This window comes from Mobula hypostoma, chromosome 7 (assembly GCF_963921235.1).
Source record: "Mobula hypostoma chromosome 7, sMobHyp1.1, whole genome shotgun sequence".
Classification (NCBI taxonomy): Eukaryota; Metazoa; Chordata; class Chondrichthyes; order Myliobatiformes; family Myliobatidae; genus Mobula; species Mobula hypostoma.
In genome coordinates, this window is record NC_086103.1 from 160,940,003 (window position 1) to 160,959,632 (window position 19,630).

General features: G+C 41.1%; 1 protein-coding gene across 2 annotated transcripts in view; it reads right to left on the bottom strand.

Annotated features, from left to right (window-relative positions):
- The window catches only part of fam168a (family with sequence similarity 168 member A), a 120,216-nt gene that overhangs the window by 40,212 nt on the left and 60,374 nt on the right, over positions 1-19,630 (bottom strand). The window lies entirely within an intron of this gene.

Here is a 19,630-nt window from a genome sequence, read left to right on the forward strand (position 1 = left end):
TTACAGGTAACCCTCGCATTACAGGGGGAGGATTTGTTCCTAGACAATAGTTCATAACATGATTTTGTGAAACACAAACTACATTACATGTACATTCATTAAGCGAAAGTAGAAAAATTTTTATTCTTCCCCCACCTCAATTTCATAAGAGCACATGTTTATTCTGCATCTCAGATTTTTGTAGTGTTTTGTGAATTCCATATACCGGAACTGCTATAGCACAGGCATCACTATGCCCAGCAATACTTGAAGTACACAATGGTAAAACATTTCCAGTATTTAATAGGTTTATGCACACCTCTTACTTAGAACTGATAACCTCAAAATATTCTAATTCTGTCTCCCTTAGGTTCCCTGAAATGTTCATATTGGTAAGCATAGATTTATTTCATTTTTTATTTATATTTTTTGCCTTATGGTTGTATGCCCCATATTTCAGTTCCTCTCCAGGTTAAAATGTTTCAGCACACTCCATCAGACCACCATTATGTTGACAGCGCTTACTCCTGGACTTGACAACAAGATACAAGCATTTTCATTATATTAGTCCTCAGATTATTCGACTTTAATTCCTTCGTCAGGAGAAAAAGATCCAAGTCAGTTCAATCTATTTTGAGATATAACCTTAGTTCAAGCAATATTCTAGGTAAGCATTAATACATCTTCTCCCATCATCTTCTTGCACTTCATAGAAGAGAACATAATTTCTTATACAATGGAAACTAAGATGTCATTTAATTGATTTTCCTCTAATGTTATCAGCCAGCCCCAAGACACAGTGATTATTTTCCATAAATTATCATTGCTTCCCTCATCAAGTTAAAGTTTAATTGTCATTCAACCATACATGAACACCAATAAATCTAGCCAAACCAAAGAGCATTATTCTGAGGTCAAGGTACAAAACACAGTACCAATAGTCACACACAGCACAAGGCACGTACAACATAGCAGTAAAATACAGGCACACAAAAACTATAGTCCAAGTCCCTGAGTCCATGTATGTTGCAGCAGTTTGCAGCTGAACACCATCCAGCTTGTCTTCGGCCAAGCCAACACTGGGAAGCAGCACCAACTCTGTTACGGCCGCAGCACCACACTGCCTCTAGCATTTCACTGGAGTGCACGACTCTGATCCCCCCCCCCGCCCCCGGTGGCTGCAAACATGTGACGTGCCTTGTCTTTGCTATGACTGAAGTCACACAGCTCTCCTGCTGTTCACCCATAAACCAATGAATTGAACGCAGCATTCCACACCAATGTCCAACAGAATCTTGCAATCACAAGAGAAGCAACTAAAATGATCTCTCGCTGTTAGAATGCACACCCCCTTCATGCACCAACACCTCCACGTCCCAGACAGCATCACAGTCTGCACCGTCCCACTCCTTCAGTTTTTCCATCAACAAGCAACTCGCTGATGGGGTGGGCCTGCCATACATTAAGTTTTTAATGTCCAGCAGAGTCTTGCAATCATTAAAAAAAAGACTATAACACCTTCGATTGACCAAAATGGGACCTTCCTCTATAAATACGTATAGGAGATGAGCTCCAAACCCACTGATCCTATTTGTAATTTTTAAAAAATGTAGCATATCATCACTAGCTGCTCATAACATGATTCCTCCTGCATCGAGGAAGATGTCAACTCAGGATGCAACTGCAGGCTTGTAGTTGCTTGGCATTTTAATTACCAACCACATTCCAACTTGGGCCAATCTGGAACAGTTTAGGAGTTAAAGAAAACTCAGCCTAATATTGAATAGTATCTCATCCTTACAGTTTTCCAAACAGATGCTTAATTTCACATTCAAAGCAATGCCTCCAGTTTCAGGCAGATGTAGTAATGACTCCCATTTAAATCTGTTTTCTTACTAGCCCCAATACCATCTTAACTGACTTGAATTATTGTCCTGTTTAAATCATTCTCTTCTGCCTTCAGCCCTGTGCGATCTTTGCTTTTGCTCTTTTCTCCCATTCCAAACTCATTTCTGCAATTAACTCAATACTTTCCACTTTAAGTCCTGACAAATGGTCATTAATCTACAATACCCAGGACTTATGCTACAGATATTAGCTGCTCTAAGCAGCTTCTGTATGTTGTATCTCATTTTAGATTTCCAGTACCAATGTGTTTTGCTTTAAGATTAATAAGTATCCCATTGATGGACTGATGGGGAAATTAAACAGGAGACTAATTTAACACCGCAGTTGGGTTCATCTAAGCTGATGTTACCTGATGGAGAAACATACAACATTAACTGGAAGTATTAATCAAGGCACTCCAAGAACAGTTAATTTTTTTCCCTTTGTTTGTCTGGTCATGGACATTGCAAGCAAGGTCAACATTTACTAAAGGCAAGAAAATAGATTCTACTGCCACTGCAATGTTTCTGTAGATATAACCACAAACTCGAGTTACATAATTTAGACAAAGCAATGAAGGAACAATGATGCATTTCCAGAATAAAATGCAACTTGGAAAGAAACCTGCTCTTAATCTTTTCCTACACTATGAACAATTATTATTCTGGTGCAATAAATGTTCATCGTACCTATTGCTTTAAATTGAACGAATTTATTTCTCTCTCCTTGACTGATGCCTAATAACCGGGTTGTCTGGTACTACACAGATAACAGTCAGTTGTGGCCTGCCTACATCCAGATAGCTAATACAAATAAAGACATTACTTCATGAGATAGTTCTTTAAGGTCATTCCTGAACCACACATAAAAATGCAGTTACTGAAAGACAAAGAATCACAGCATATTACCAAAAGGATTTATACACAGACATGGGCATTAAATGGTGCATCTTCTATAGCAAAAACACTGCAAGACCAAAGCCCTTACAATGCAAGAGATCGGGAGGACACCAGGGGAGGTTCAACACACTGGCATTTTTCACTGACGGCACTACTGAGACAAAGAAGGGGAAAGGTAGTGTATTCTATATGCCCTGTGTGACGACAAACCAAGTTATCAGAAGATTGATGCTGATGAGAGAGATAAAGGAGACAAATGGAGAAACGTTCAAAATGTTAATGAGAGAGGAGCGAGAGATAACAAAAAGAGACACCAGTCCGAGTATTGACAGACCAGTTGCTTTGAACCTGAATTGTTTGAAGTTTGATGGACAGGCGATACCCCAGCAGTGGGATAAAAAGAACAGCTTCGCTAAGGCACGACACACACCACAAGATCACGAGACCCTGGAAGAGCAGTGTGCCCCCACAAGTTGGTGAGAGTTTGGAGGTCTGGTTGCAGGAACCGACCATAGATGTACAGGGTGAAAGGGTACGATCGGTGGGAACCTGGTGTGTGTGTCCGCCCTTGCCTGGGTGCCGGGTTCACCGCGGAAGAATGGTTGTATCCGGAACGGAGGGGTCACAGTCGGTGACCACATAAGACATTAAAAGGGTTCGCCCGAAAGCTAACTGCGAAGAACAAAGGTCTGTCTGAATCAGATTTGCATATTATCTCTCTCTCTCTCCCCAAGGGCACAACAGTGATTACTGCGAACTGTACGAAGCTGAACTGAACTCTGCGTCACTTGAGACTGATCATTTTACCCCTAGACTGCGATAGAGCTTGATTGATTCCTATTATCCTAGTTCTGTGTACATGTGTGTTTTATCGTTGCTAACCTGTTGCATTTATATCCTTACGATTAGAATACTGTGTTGCTCATTTCTTTAATAAAACTTTATTAGTTTCTGTTAACCAGACTCCAACTAAGTGGTCCATTTCTGCTGGTTTGGCAACCCAGTTACGGGGTACGTAACACCTGATAGAATTTGACATGCAAAGTTCATTATCTCACACTTAAATGGATTAACTTCTGTCTGCCAACACTCCCCCAAATGTTCCAGTTGTTCTATGCTCTGCTGCATCTTTAAACAACCCTGTTATCCATGACTGCACTAATTGTCATGTCATCTACTAACTTACCCCTTGTTATTCACAAAGGTCTCTGCAGTACCCACTTGTTCTAGATTTCAAGTCAGAAGAAAATCCCGCAAAATGCTGGAAGAACTCAGCAGACCAGGCAGCATCTATGGAAAAGAAAAGATGAAGGGTTTCGGCCCAAAATGTTGATCATTTACTCACTTCCATAGGTGCTGCCTGGCCAGGTGAGTTCCTCCAGCAATTTATGTGTCATGCTTTGGATTTCCAGCATCTGCAGATTTTTTTGTGTTAAAATCCCAGTATACTCTGGCTCCTATCACCCAGCCAATTTCGGATTGAAACATCCCTCAGACCCCTATGCTTATCATCTTATTAAGATTTAGAAATCCATACATCACCAACCCTACATCAATCTCCTTAATTACTGCCTCAAAATCTCAGATTTATGACTAGCACGTGTAATTCAGTGTACACAATCTTCACCTACAGTGTAAATCTAAAACATCAGCACAATTCTTATCATAGGGCTGTACAGCACAATTAAACAAGCCCTTTAGCCTCCCACTTTCACCCTGCCCATTGTATCTATCCCTATTAATTCCAATTACCCACCCTAGGTCCATAGCTTTCTATGCCTTGGTGATTCAAGTGCTTATCTAGAGGCTTCTCAAATGTCGAAAATCAGCCTCCACCACCTCCTCAGGTAGTGCAGTCCAGATTTCAACCACTGAAAGAAAATCTCTCCATGGATCTCCTCAATACCTCCTACCTCTCATCATAAACATATGCTCTCTTCCATTATACCACCCCCAACATGAAAAAAACTAACTAGTTTACTATTTCAAACAGCTTTAAAACATTTTGACCATCTCTGGCAACTTTAAAACAACAGTAAACAAGTATTTTTCACCAAAATCAGAAGCTGCTTAAAATAGCATTTTGAAGAAACCTTTCAATATTATAAATTCCGTCCAACAGCAAGCTTTCTGGTAATCTTGCTGCCACCCCAGACTGACAAAGTGGCTAGAGCTGTCAGTACTCTTGCTGAACTGCTAAAATTTGGCACAGAGGAACCTGAGGAAGTAACTGCAACCATCTGCAGGTTGAGAAGGTAGGTCCTCCTCAACCACCTTCCAATTAGTCATATCTACAGAGACAATGGACATGATACATTACAATGCCACAATTACCTAGGGAAAGTAATTTGGGATATGTGGGAGTCATTTAAATGTCAGCTGGTCACAAATCAGGAGCAACTTGTTTTCATGTTGAAGAATGATAAGGATGGTAACATAATAACAGATACTGAAAATTTAGTCAAAAAAAGTATTTGAGTTTTAAGCTGAAATCAGAGAGGTCCTTTGAATATAAAGCAGGAGAAAAATTAAACCTAGGGGGCCCAAAGGGGCAATGAACTGCTCTTGGTGAGAACAATTGAAGAGAATCACAAGGCATGTTGCACATACATTAAAAGCATTGGGTAACAAAGGGAGAGAGTAGGACTGCTCAAGGACAAAACAGGGAAATTAAGCCTAGAAACAGAAAATCGGAAAGATAACAAATGAGTACTTGCATCAGTACAGGTTTCCCCCGCCATCCGAAGGTAGAGCGTTCCTATGAAACGGTTCGTAAGCCGAAATGTCATAAAGCAAAGAAGCAATTACCATGTTGGAAGTGACCAACAACTCTGATAGAGGCAGATGCCAAGTTTTTAAGCTCACCAGTGGGAGGTGGTGCTTTAGCAATGCTGGCCCACCACCTCGAGGGAGTCTTGATCATAAGCAGGCCGAAACTCCTGAAGACAGGTGGCAGATCAACTGATGATCCCACTGGTGATAGCACAGGACAGTTAACATCTTAGTCCATGTGTATTTTGTAACTCTATTTATATGGGAAAATTTTGTGAGCATTCACAGACCCAAAAAATAACCTACCAAATCATGCCAAATAATACATAAAACCTAAAATAACAGTAACGTATAGTAAAAGCATGAATGATATGATAAGTACACAGCCTATATAAAGTAGAAATACTTTTCCACAATCATTACTGAACTGTTCTCCATAGCGAAAATCTCACGCAAGCACCGTTGGCAGAAAATCTCACACAAGCGCTATTGGCAAAAACACTCTCCCCAGTAACCTTTAAGCTATGAAGCTGCCAAATCATACCAAATAACACGTAAAAATACACAGCCTATATAAAGTAGAAATAATGTATGTACAGTGTAGTATCACTTACCGGAATTGGGACAGCGCCGAGCACACAGATGATGGTGTGTTAGACTGAGTCGTCGCAGGTTGAGCGGTGCAGTGGCCCCCACCCTTCAGGCGCTGAGCGATACATTGCCGCAAAGCATGCAGGAATGCAGCAGTAGCCGGGAGGTACACAGCACATCTTTAAGAAAAAAGCTGAAATAAACAAGCTAATCAATTAGGTGCCACCCGGCACGTAATTGTCGGCCCAGATCAGTGCCGATTTCCGATTGCGTCGTCTCTGATCTGGGCCGACAATTACGTGTCGGCGGCACCTAATTAATTAGCATGTTTATTTTGGCCTTTTTCTTAAAGATGTGCTGTGTGCCTCCTGGCTACTGCTGCATTCTCCGCGAATCGGTACAGTATCTGTCCGTGGCCTGGGGGTTGGGGTGGTGGGAAAACTGGGGTGTCATCTCATCATCTGTTTTCATTAGAGCAGGAAGCTCATCTTCTCCTATCTCTGCCCGCCTCGATGTCGAAGGTCAAGGTTCGTCATCTGCTGTGGCTGATGTGGAAGGCTTGCTTGACTGCTGAGCATTGCGCATTTTTCTATCACACAGTTCTTTAATAAGGACTCAAACCATCCTGCAAATATCCCCTAAACCGACGTACCCTTTCAAAATTAAAGTTGTACTTTATCATTACTCATTCGGTTTTGATTGTTATCCTTTTTTCTTCCAATTGCATCAGCTCTTCATCTATCAGATCTTGGTGATGGGATGCCAAAACCTCTTCAACATCATGTTCGTCAGCTTCCACAAGCCAAAGTCACTTTGTCCTTAATTCGTTCACCACGATCGAAACGCTTAATTATGTCTAGTTTTACAGTAAGTATAACACCCTTACGAGCTCTTACAGGCTTTTCCGATACCATAGAACTCATCTTGCAAACGGCTGCTCACAGGCACATGTTAAAGCAAAGCAGTTCCGAATCAGGGGGAGAGTAGCTGCTTGGGGCACATGCTGTCTTTTATCGTGTGCTGAATTTTTTTCGTAACAGTGAAAACACCTTCTGAAAGCGAAAACAGGGTACTAATGTAGGTCTTTCGTAACAGTGAGGTTTCGTAAAGCGAACGTTCGAAAAGCGGGGGACACCTGTATTCACCAATTTGGAATACAGCATGGTCAGGAGGGCATGTTGATATCAAAAAAGAGATGTTGGCTGCCTTGATCCTTAAAGTGGATCAGTTGCAGTGCGTGATAGGATCTCTTCCAGGTTGTTAAGAGAGGAAAGAGGGGAGATTGCTGGGGCTTTAAAAAAGATTCTTACTCCGATTTAGCAACAAGTGAGATCACAAAAGGCGGGAGAATAACCAAGGTTGCTATAACATAATTTTTGGGATAACCAGTTGTTAAGGGATAGTCATGATTGATTCGGCTGGGGAGATTAAGTTTAACAAACTAGACAGTTTTTGTTGAAGCAATAAAGATACAAGGGTAGAACAGTGGAACAGTAGATCAGGAAGATGCCAAGGTAGGGCAGTGTTATATACAGTTGCAAGAAAATGTTTGTGAACCCTTTGCAATTTATGGTTTTCTGCATTAATTATTCATAAAATTATGGTCTGATCTTCATCGAAGTCACAATAATAGACATCACATCTGCCTAAACTAATCATGCATAATCAATTGGACTTCTTATCAAAACAGTGCACACCATTTAAACAATCAGTCCAGGTTCAAAAAAAGTGTGTGAACCTTTGGGGTAATGCCTTCTACAAAAGCTATTAGGAGTTAGGTGTTCCAATCACTGAGATGGGATTGGAGGTGTGGTTTTAGAGGTGCCCTGCCTATAAAAAAAGACACAAAATCAGTTACTGACAGAGCCTGCTCTTCTCAAGAAAGAGCAGTTAATGTGTGCCATGGCTCAATCAAACCAACTTTCAGAGGATCTTAGAAGAATTGTAGGGATGCATGCAGCTGGAAAAGGCTACAAAAGCATTTCTAAAGACCCAAACGTTCATCAGCCCACCGTCTACAAATGGAAGAAATTCAGTACTGTTGCTACTCTCCTTAAGAGTGGGTGTCCTGCAAAGATCACACCAACAGCATAAATCGCAATGCTGAAGGAGGTGAAAAAGAACCCAAGGGTAACAGCAAAAGACCTGCAAAAATCTCTAGAACTTGTGTAACACGCTGTAAGGTTTCACTGCTAAGGCTAATGTAATGGCTTCTCTGTAGCAGCAATGTTTGGGTTATGACTAGAGATAATGGGGCTTTGGAATGTATGTTATCCAATGGGAGAAATGTTGTTCTTTCTTGTGCGCCTGGAAGAGACATTTTCATGGTCTTTTGTCGGGGAGTGATGGAGAGAGGACACGAATGGAGAGAGTTGGAAGACAACTGGATGGAGTGGACTGAGGAGCGAGGATCTGAGGCCGGCTACGCTTGGAGGTCAACGGGAACAAATGAACAAACAGTGAACTCCAACAATGAGCAATAACCTACAGCACAATACAGGCCCTTCGGCCCACAAAGTTGTGCCAAACATGTCCCTAACCTTAGAAATTACTAGGCCTACTCATAGCCCTCTATTTTTCTAAGCTCCATGTACCTGTCCAAAAATCTCTTAAAAGACCCTATCGTATCCGCCTGCACCACTGTTGCCGGCAGCCCATTCCATGCACTCACCACTCCCTGCGTAAAAAACTTAACCCCGACATCTCCTCTGTACCTACTCCCCAGCACCTTAAACCAGTCCTGTTGTGGCAACCATTTCAGCCCTGGGAAAAAGCCTCTGACTATCCACACGATCAATGCCTCTCATCATCTTATACACTTCTATCAGGTCACCTTTCATCCTCCGTCACTCCAAGGAGAAAAGGCCAAGTTCACTCAACCTGTTTTCATAAGGCATGCTCCCCAATCCAGGCAACATCCTTGTAAGCCTCCTCTGCACCCTTTCTATGGCTTCCACATGCTTCCTGTAGTGAGGCAACCAGAACTGAGCACAGTACTCCAGGTGGGATCTGACCAGGGTCCTATATAGCTGCAACATTACCCCTTGGCTCCTAAATTCAATTCCACGATTAATGAAGGCCAATACACCGTATGCCTTCTTAACCACAGAGTCAACCTTCTCATATATTTAATCCTAATGTATGAGAAGCAAGGTCAAGATATATTTCATCTTTGTATGACCCTAGAGAGTACTGTGGAACAAGTCCAGCGCAACCTTGGACTTGGGCCAGCACAGTAGCCTAGCAGCTACCATGATATGTTACAGCTCTAGTGGGGTTCAATTCCTACCACTGTCTGAAAGGAGTTTGTACATTCTCCCCATGACTGCATGAATTTCCTCCCACATTCCAAAAATGTATGTGTTAGGGTTAGTAAGCTGGGGGCATGCTATGTTGGTTTTACAAGTATGAGTCTTATGGGCTAATCCCCAGCATATCTTTGAACTGTGTTGGGCATTGATCGAAACATGCAATGAAATGCTTTGTTTACACGTATGTGCAACAAATAAAGCTACTCTAATTTTTAGAACTGTGACAGTGGCAGCACAGGTAGACAGGGTGGCAAGAATACATATGAACATAATAAGTGCCATTAAGTAAAGGACAAAGGATAAGAGAAGGTAAGCTGTGGTATATTATGAAAGGACTGTGATTCCTTTTCAGAGGATGTACAAGATAGTGCCGAGATGAAGTGTCTTAGGTATGAAGTGTCCTTGAAGTAGAGAAAGCTGAGCAGGGGGCCTAATAGAGGCATACAAAATTATGAAGGCCATAGGCAAGGCAGTCAATGCTAAACTTTTTCCCAGAGCAGAAATATTAGTAATCAGGGATGAAGGTTTAAGGTGAAGCCTAACACCTTTAAAAAGATACAAGGAAGCATTTTCACTTAGCAGGTAGCTAGGGTTCTGAGTACAGTTCCTGAAAGGATGATGGACACAGAGAATTTCACAATATTTAAGTATCTAGACAAGTACTTCAATTGCAAAGGCACAGGTTATGGACAAGTGGAGGCAAATAGGTTCTGAATGATTGTCATTGACAAAGCAGACCAAGCAATATGACTCTGTGCCAACTGACAATGACTTCAATGGCCAGGCCACATCATTCAGTTGTCTGACACTAAAGTCCCAAATCAGGCACTTTAGTCCAAGTTATAGCATGGCAAACAACCACCAGGATAGACGAAAAATTCAAGAATATTCTGAAGTGTTCTCAAAATGTCTGGCATCTGTACCACCAATTCACAAGCATTAATGGTCCTTGACCAATCAAAATCTACCATATTTGGGATGACACTGAGAACCTTACCCTTTTGTTAGAATCATCCCCTCCACACCACTCACCCATTCCATCAATCTCCTCCACCATCTATGGCAGACCCACATTACCCTTCATCAACCACCTTAATCTACAGAACTGAAAGTATCCTTGACCCAGAGAGACTGCTCAAGATCGTCATAGTAACCACATCTGTGGCATGCTAATTACTAAGTTTCTCAGGACAAAGTCAATTAGATCCACATAAACCCTCTTTTTACAAACTGTTTTTGCATTCTTAGCACATTAACAGTAAGCGACAAATAACTTGAGATACTGGAAACAAACCTGTGTCAACCACACATTCAGGGTCTATTTCCAAATGCCACCAGGAATTAATTAGAAAATTAACCCATCTGAAAATGTTCTTTGCAAGTTTGCAATGTTCAACTGTTAAGATTTCAGTTTAACACTGAATATTAAAGTTAATTTAAAATGCTCAAAAAGTGTTGAAAACACCAAATTGCAAACACCGAAGACAATGTAGGTTTAACTGCAGGAATATCAGCAATGATGTGCTCAATAAGTATATAAATTGTAAGATGTAACATGAAAGGACTAATTAATATTCAACTTGATTCTGTGTTAGCTCATATTACAGCTTTTGTCCTCCGATCATAATGACCAATTTTGTGCCCATGTCAGACTTAGAATTGATAGCCTATTTCAGAACTGAGGCCATGCTTAAGATAGCCAGAAGACCTTATTTCACAAGAGGCAAGTTTTCCACTGGAGGCTAAACCTCCATAATACTATTTAAAACAAACGAAGAATTAAAGTTCATTTCAAAAGACTAACTCAAGCATTTTAACAACACAAATTGCAGTTTTGAAAAGTTTTTGCTATAACCATATGAAAATATTTCAATCATCTCTTTTAAAGTATGTAGCACAGTTTTAACTATTTTTTGTGATAAACCATTCCATTATCTAAATTCTCTATGAAAAGCAATTTCTCCTAATCCATCTCAAATTGATTTTTAAATTACTCATTAATTCCCCAATCCTGAGTAATAACATTTTCCTGATCATGACATCAGGATAAGTTTTATAACTTCTAGATTTTTCTCTGCATCAGAGAACACCATCATAGTATCTCAAGCATTCACACCTAGCTGCTATACTGCATACTGAATAATGCTTTAATATACTGTTGATAAAACATTAAATACTGCACAAATATAGAAAATCCAATGTGTTTTAAATCAGTAAAATTTTTAATCTTATTCCATTTACACAATGACATCCAGCACTATAATATATGATCAAAACACACAAAATGCTGCAGGAACTCAGATCAGGCAGCATCTATGGAGGAAAACAGACAGTCGACATTTCAAGCCAAGATCTTTCATCAGAGCTGGAAAGGAAAGGGACAGAAGCTGGAATAAAAGGGTGGGAGGAAGAGCAGAAGCTAACAGGTGATTGCTGAACCCAAGTGAGAGGGGGAAGGCGGGAGGGTGGGAAAGAGGAAGAAAACCCCTCATACCCTCTCCATGAACTGTTTATTCTTCTGCCATCAGGCAAACGTTACAGGAGCATCAAAACTAAAACCACAAGGCTACTAAACAGCTTCCTCCCACAGGCAGTCAGACTGCTAAATAGCTGCTCTAACTGACTCTGCTTTGGACACTTTTAACTTGCACTGGACACTTATAACTTGATTTTAACTGACATGTGGCTGTTGTGTTTTACTAATTATTATTATGTTTATTATTTAGTGTTGCGTTTGTTATGTTATGATTGCACTGCTCCTGGGAAACGCTGTCTTATTCTGCCCTGCAGAGCGGATGTACGGTTAGAATGACAATAAAGTTTTTTGAATCTTGAATCTTTAAAAGCAAATGCGAGAAGCAAGGAGGTGACAGGTAGAGCTTTAAATTCCTTAGAGTTAACAAACTTTATAGAGGAACTTTCCCTAGGACCAGCATGCAAGAGTCATTACAAACAAAGCATGACAGCACATTTACTTTCTTAGACATTTGTGTGGATTCGCCACACCACCAAAAACACTGACAAACATCTTATAGACGTAGAGTGTAAAATACTCTAACTGGTTACATCGTGGCCTGGTATGGAAACACTACAGAAGGTGGTGCATATAGCCCCGTCCAACAGAGTCAAAGACCCCCCTCCACCACTGAATACATTTATATGGAGCACTTCCACAAGAAAGCAGCACCCAAAGACCCCCACCATCCAGGTCACGTCTGTTTCTTGCTACTAACACTGGGCAGGAACAAAAGGCCTTAGATCCCATGCCACCAAGTTCATTAACAATTATCCTATAGCCATCAGGCTCATGAATCGATATGGATAACTTCAATCACCACTACCACTGAGTCTATGACCTACAAATTCACTTTCAATATTTTTTTTTAAATTCTAGGTATTCTTTTTATTTATACAGCCTGTCTTTTGTACATGGTTGTTTGTCAGTCTATATGCAGCTTTTCATAAATTCTATTGTATTTTTCCTTATACAGTAAATGCCTGGAAGAAAGTGAATCTCCAGGCAGTATGTGCTAATTAATGCATATACTTTGCTAATAAATTTACTTTACTTTGGAGGTGATGAACCAGAGGGAGAGAAGTGAAGGTTATAGCGAAGTCGTGAAAGCACAGAAATGGGAAAAAGAGTAAAACAGGGAGTGCAGATGGGGGGGGGGGGGCGGTGAGATGAAAGGCGATGGGAAACAGTTGGGGGGGGAAGGAAAATAGAGGGAGCGGTTATTGGAAGTTAGAGAAATCAATGACATTTTCTCATGCTGACTCGTATTTTGTTATATGGAGGGAGAATCATTCTCTTTTTTGTTGGAAGGTGCCACAATCAATGGACCCAGCAAATACTTAGAATGGCAGACTTAAAACCTTTTGAAGTCTTGAGTAACAGATGTAGATTTGGCATACAGCTTCTAGTGGAGACATGTCTGAAGGTTCTTGAAGGAAATTAGTACTGAATTTCTTTTCTATGTATAGATTCAAAAGTTCAAAATAAACTTCTTACAAAGTACATACATGTCAACGCATACAACCCTGAGATTAGTTTTCTTGCAGGCATATTTAGTAAATTCAAGAACCATAATAGAATCAATGAAAAACTACACTCAACAAGGTGGATAAACAACTACGTGCAAAAGACAATAAAATGTGCAAATACAAAAGGAAAAACAAATAGTAATAAATAAATAAGCAATAAATAGTAAACATCAAATGAAGAGCCCTTGAAAGTGAATCCATTAGGTTGTAGGAACATTTGGAATGGAGCAATTGAAGTCAAGTGAAGTTATCCCCACTTGTTCAAGAACCTGATGGTTGATGGGTAAATAACTATTCCTGAACCTGGTGGTGAGAGTCCTGAAGCTCCTGTACCACCTTCTTAAGGGCAGTAGCGAGAAGAGAGCAGGCACTAAGTGGCGGGGATCACTATGGTAGATACTGCTTTTCTTCAACAGCACTCTGTATAGATGTGCTTATTGGTGGAGAGGGCTGCACCCACGATGGACTGGGCTATATCCACTACTTTTTGAAGGGTTTTCTGTTCAAGGGCATTGGTGTTTTCATATCAGGCTCTGAAGCAACCAGTTAATATACTCTCCACCAGACATCTATAGAAGTTTGTCAAAGTTTTAGATGTCACACCAAATCTTTGCAAACTCTAAGGAAGTAGAGGTGCTATCATGCTCTCTTCATAATTGCACTTACGTGCTGGGCCCAAGACGCATCCTCTGAAATGATAACAACGAGGAATTTAAAGTTGCTGACCCTCTCCACCTCTGATCCCCCAAAGAGGACTGGCTCATGGACCTCTGGTTTCCTCCTCCTGATGTCAATAATCAGCACCTTGGTTTGCTGACATTGAGAGTGAGGTTGTTATTGTGGTACCATTCAGCCAGATTTTCAATCTCCCTCCTATATGCTGATTAATAAACTGCCTGTGATTTAGCCAAAGACAGTGATATCATAAGCAAACTTAACTATGGCAGTGGAGCTAAAGTGAGTAGAGCAGGGGGCTAAGCACACAGCCTCATGGTGCACCTGTGCTGATGGAGATTTTGCCTGTTTATAGTGTTCTGAAGGCACATTACTTTGGCTGTGAAAGTGTGGTGGCACTTGTGGGTCCCTATACCTTATACTGCCTTGGACATTGATGCAAAACTACACAATTCCCAGCATGTTTCGATTTTCACTGTACTGTACATGTGAAGTTTTTTCTTCCTTCCTTCCCAACCATTCCAGAGATTGAATTCAGATCTGACTCTGACACTGAAACACTCTGGGTTTACATAAAGTTGACCCAGGGCAGTTTTCCATTTTCCTAGCAGTCATTCAAAGTAAACTTTATTATCAAAGTACATGTATGTCACCACATACAACCTTGAGATTCATTTTCCTGTGGGCATACTCAGCAAATCTATAGAATAGTAACTGTAATAGGATCAATGAAAGGTCAACCAGAGTGCAGAAGACCATAAACTATGCAAATATAAATAAATAGCAACAAATATGACAACATGCAATAATGAGATAAACAGTCCTTAAAGTAAGATCGCAGTTTGTGGGAACACCTCGATCAATGAATGGTTAGTTGAGTGTAGTTATCCCCTTTTGTTCAAGAGCCTGATTGTTAAGGGGTAGTATCTGTTCTTGAACCTGCTGGTACAAGTCCTGAGCCTCTTGTACCTTCTACCTGAAGGCACCAGTGAGAAAAGAGACAACATTTCATGTAGCTGTGCTCTATAGTTGGGAGAGCTTTTCCCATGATGCACTGTGCTGAATCAACTACTTTTTATAAGAATTTCTGTTCAAAGGCATTAATGCTCCCATATCAGGCCATGATGCAGCCAGTTAATATGCTCCCCACTACACAGCTATAGAAGTTTGTCGAAGTTTTAGATGTCATGCCAAACTTTTGCAGACTCCTAAGGAAGTGAAGGTGCTGCAGTGCTTTCTTCACAATTGCACTTAAGTGCTGGGTCCATTGAGATCGCCTGGAATAGTAACACCCTAGAATTTAAAGTTGCTGACCCTGTCCACCTCTAATCCTCCAATGAGGACTGGCTCATGGACCTCTGGTTTCTCTCTCCTGACGTCTACAATCTACAGCAACCTTGATCTTGTTGACATTCAGTTTTCAATCTCTTTCCTGTATGCCTATTCATCACCACCACTGATTTGGCCAATAGATGTAAGTGCAGTGGGGTGATAGTTATTGATGCCTACTTGAATTTTTGCCCACAGCAAAGAACATCTGCCTACTACTTAATTTAGAATGAAGGTGGTAATAGAGGTGGTAGATAGCAAGAAACCTGTCCCAATTTTAGAGGTGTTAAAACCTGGAGGACTAGGTGAATAAAGGCAAGGTGGTTTAGAGGGATAGTGAGAAAGAAACTTGCACACAGAAGGAATGATGAAGAGAACCTCTTGTTTTAATAGTATATGGACAAGCACAGATAAATGCTAATAAATGTGATCTGTTTAGATGGCCGCTTGTGGTGAATGAGTGTGGTAGACCCAAGGTCCCATTTCTAATCCACATGGCAGAGAACAGATAGCCTTGTTATCACCACACAATGATGGGAGTTGCAAATGTATCATTTATTTACCTTCAGTATACTAATGACATCTTGGAAGTAAAAGATCTATTCAGCAACTTCAGATGTCTTCTGCACAACATCCCTGGAATACTCTTTTCTAGCCCCAAACCCACGTAAGCAAGTTTCATGCCCTTAATTTCCTCCCCGCCCCCACAAGCTCACTTTGAAAAAATTAACACACTTAGAATCAGAATCAGGTTTTAATATCACTGGCATATATCATGAAATTTGTTTTGTGGCAGCAGTACATAGCAACACATAATAATAACCTAAATAACAGTAAGAAATAGACAAAAAATTACAATTAGTGCAAAAAGATCAAAAGGAAGAAAAATAGGTAGTGCATATGACTTCATTGTCCATTCAGAAATCTGATGGCACAGGGGAAGAAGCTGGTCCTAAAACATTGAGAATGTGCCTGCAGGCCCCAGGACACATGCCGATGATAATAAATCTGATTCCGATTCTGCCATTCCTGGTGGTAGCAAAGTGAAGAAGAAACATCCTAGGCGATGGGGGCCCTTAATGATCGATGCCACTCTTTTGAGACATCACCTTTTGAAGGTGTCCTGGATGCTGGAGGTGGCTGAGTTTACAACTTTCTGCAGCTTTTTCTGATCCTGTGCAGTAGCCCCTCCATACCAGATAGTGATGCAACCAGATAGAATACTTTTCATGGTACATCTATAGAAATTTGCAAGTGTCTTTGGTGATATACCAATTCTCTTCAACCTCCGAATGAAATATATTCATGGTCATGCCTTCTTTGTAATTGCATCAATATGTTGGGCCCAGCATAAATCTTCAGAGACATTGACACCCAGAAATTTGAAACTGTTCACTCTTTCCAGTACTGATCACTCAATGAGGACAAATGTGATTGTTCCCTCAACTTCCCATTCCTGAAGTCCACAATCAATTCCTTGGTCTTATTGACATTGGAAGGTTGCATATGGTTAGGATATCCGCTTTGGATACTGTTGAGGAGGTGGGGAGATGACCTAGCAAAGGTCAGGTCTCTGACACTGAGTTTGGCTCTGTGGCTCAGAAGTGGGTGCAGGGAGGAGTGCAGTAGTGACAGGGGATTCCATTGTTAGAGCAGTAAGGAAATTCTATGGATGAGAAAGAGACAACCAGATGTTATGTTACGTCACAGGTGCCAGGGTCAGGGATGTCTCGGATCAGGACAAAAGCATTCTAAAGGGCGGGGAGAGTGCACAAGTGGAAGTCATGGTACATATTGATACCAATGACACATGTAGGAAAAGGGAGGAACATCCTGAAGAGTGAATAAAGGGAGTTAAGTAGAAAGCTGAAAAACAGGACCTCCAGGATAGTAATCTCTGTATTGCTGCATGTGCCACGTTCCAGTGAAGGTAAGAAAAGGACGATTTGGCAGATGAATGTGTGGCTGAGGAATTGAGATAGGGATCAGTGTTTCATTTCTGGATCATTGGGATCTCTCCTGGGGTGTGTATGACCTGTACAAAAAGGACAGGTTACACCTGAACCCATGGGGGATGGGGGGGCCAATATCCCTGTGGTCAGGTTTGCTAGCTGTTGGGGAGGGTTTAAACTAATTTGGTGGGGGATGTGAAGTGGAGAGATAGGGCTGAGGATGGGGCAGTTGGTTTACAACTAGATGCGGTGTGTAGTGAGACAGAGGACAGACAGGCAGATGATAGGGCAAATTTTCAGTCAGTTGAAGTGTAAGATTAGAACAAAATTTAAAAAAAAAAATCGATACAGGACCGAAGGTGTCATATTTGAATGTACATAGCATACGGAATGAAGATGATGATGTTATAGCACAGTTAGAGATTGGCAGGCACGATGCTGTGGGCACCACTGAGTTGTAGCTGATGGAAGATCATAGTTGGGAGCTTAACATCCAATGATACACATAGTATCAAAAGGACAGGCAGACATGGTGGGGTGGCTCTGTTGGTGTAAAAAAAATTAAATCAAGGTCCTCAGAAAGAAGTGACTTAGGTTCAGAAAATGTCAGGTCTACGTGGGTAGTTAAGAAGCTGCAAGGGTAAAAAGACCTTGATGGGAGTTATATAAAGGCTCCCAAACAGTAGCCAAGATGTGGGTTGCAAATTACAACGGGAGAAAGAAAAGTCATGTAAAAAGGGCAACTTTACAACAGTCATAGGGAATTTCAAAATGCAGGTGGATCCCAAGGGGGAAATTTGTAGAATACCTACGAGATAGCTTTTTAAGAGCAGTTTTTGATTGAACCCACTAAGGGAAAGGCAATTCTGGATTGGGTATTGTGTAGTAAACCAGATTCAATTCAGGAGCTTAAGGTCAAGGAATCCCTAAGAGACAGTGAACACATGATAGAATTTACCTCCAGTAAGAGAGGGAGAGTCTAGACAGATATATCTGTATTACAGTGCAGTAAAGGGAATTACAGAGACATGAAAGGAGCAAGCCAAAGTTGATTGGAAGAGGTCATTAGCAGCGATGATAGCTGAACAACAAAGGCTAGAGTTTCTGGAGGGCAAGTCGGAAGGTGTAGGATTGATACATCACAAAGATGCAGTAGTATTCCCAAGGAAGAATGAAACAACCATAGCTGACAAGGAAAGTCTGACAGCATAAAAGCAAGGGGGGCATATAATATAGCAAAAATTAATGGGGTGTTAGAGAATTGGGAAGCTTTTAAAAAAATCAACAGAAGGCAACTAAAAGACCACAAGGAGAGAAAAAATGAACATGAAGGTAAGCTAGCCAATACAAGAGGATATCAAATTTTTTTTCGTAATATACAGAGAGGAGAGTGGATAACAGACTGCTGGAAAGGTCATAATGAGGGACAAAGAAATAGTGGATAAACATCACTTCAGTTGAGTTGAGTTGATGGAGAAGATCCTGAGAGGCAGGATTTATGAAAATTTGGAGAGGCATAATATGATTAGAAATAGTCAGCATGGCTTTGTCAAAGGCAGGTTGTGTCTTACAAGCCTGATTGAATTTTTTTGAGGATGTGACTAAACACATTGATGAAGGAAGAGCTGTAGACATAGTGTATATGGATTTTAGCAAGGTGTTTAATAAGGTACCCCATGCAAGGCTTATTGAGAAAGTAAGGAGGCGTGGGATCCAAGGGAACATTGCTTTGTGGATCCAGAACTGGCTTGCCCACAGAAGGCAAAGAGTGGTTGTAGACGGGTCATATTCTGCATGGAGGCCAGTGACCAGTGCTGTGCCTCAGGGATCTCTTCTGGGACCCCTTCCCTTTGTGATTTTTATAAATGACCTGGATGTTAGTAAGTTTGCTGATGACACAAAGGTTGGGGGTGTTGTGGATAGTGTGGAGGGCTGTCAGAGGTTACAACGGGACATTGATAGGGTGCAAAACTGGGCTGAGAAGTGGCAGATGGAGTTCAACCCAGATAAATATGAGGTGGTTCAATTTGGTAGGTCAAATATGACACAATATAGTATTAATGGTAAGACTCTTGGCAGTATGGAGGATCAGAGGGATCTTGGGGTCTGAGTCAATAGGACACTCAAAGCTGCTACGCAGGTTGACTCTGTGGTTAAGAAGGTAAGGCGGCATACGGTGCATTGGTTTTCA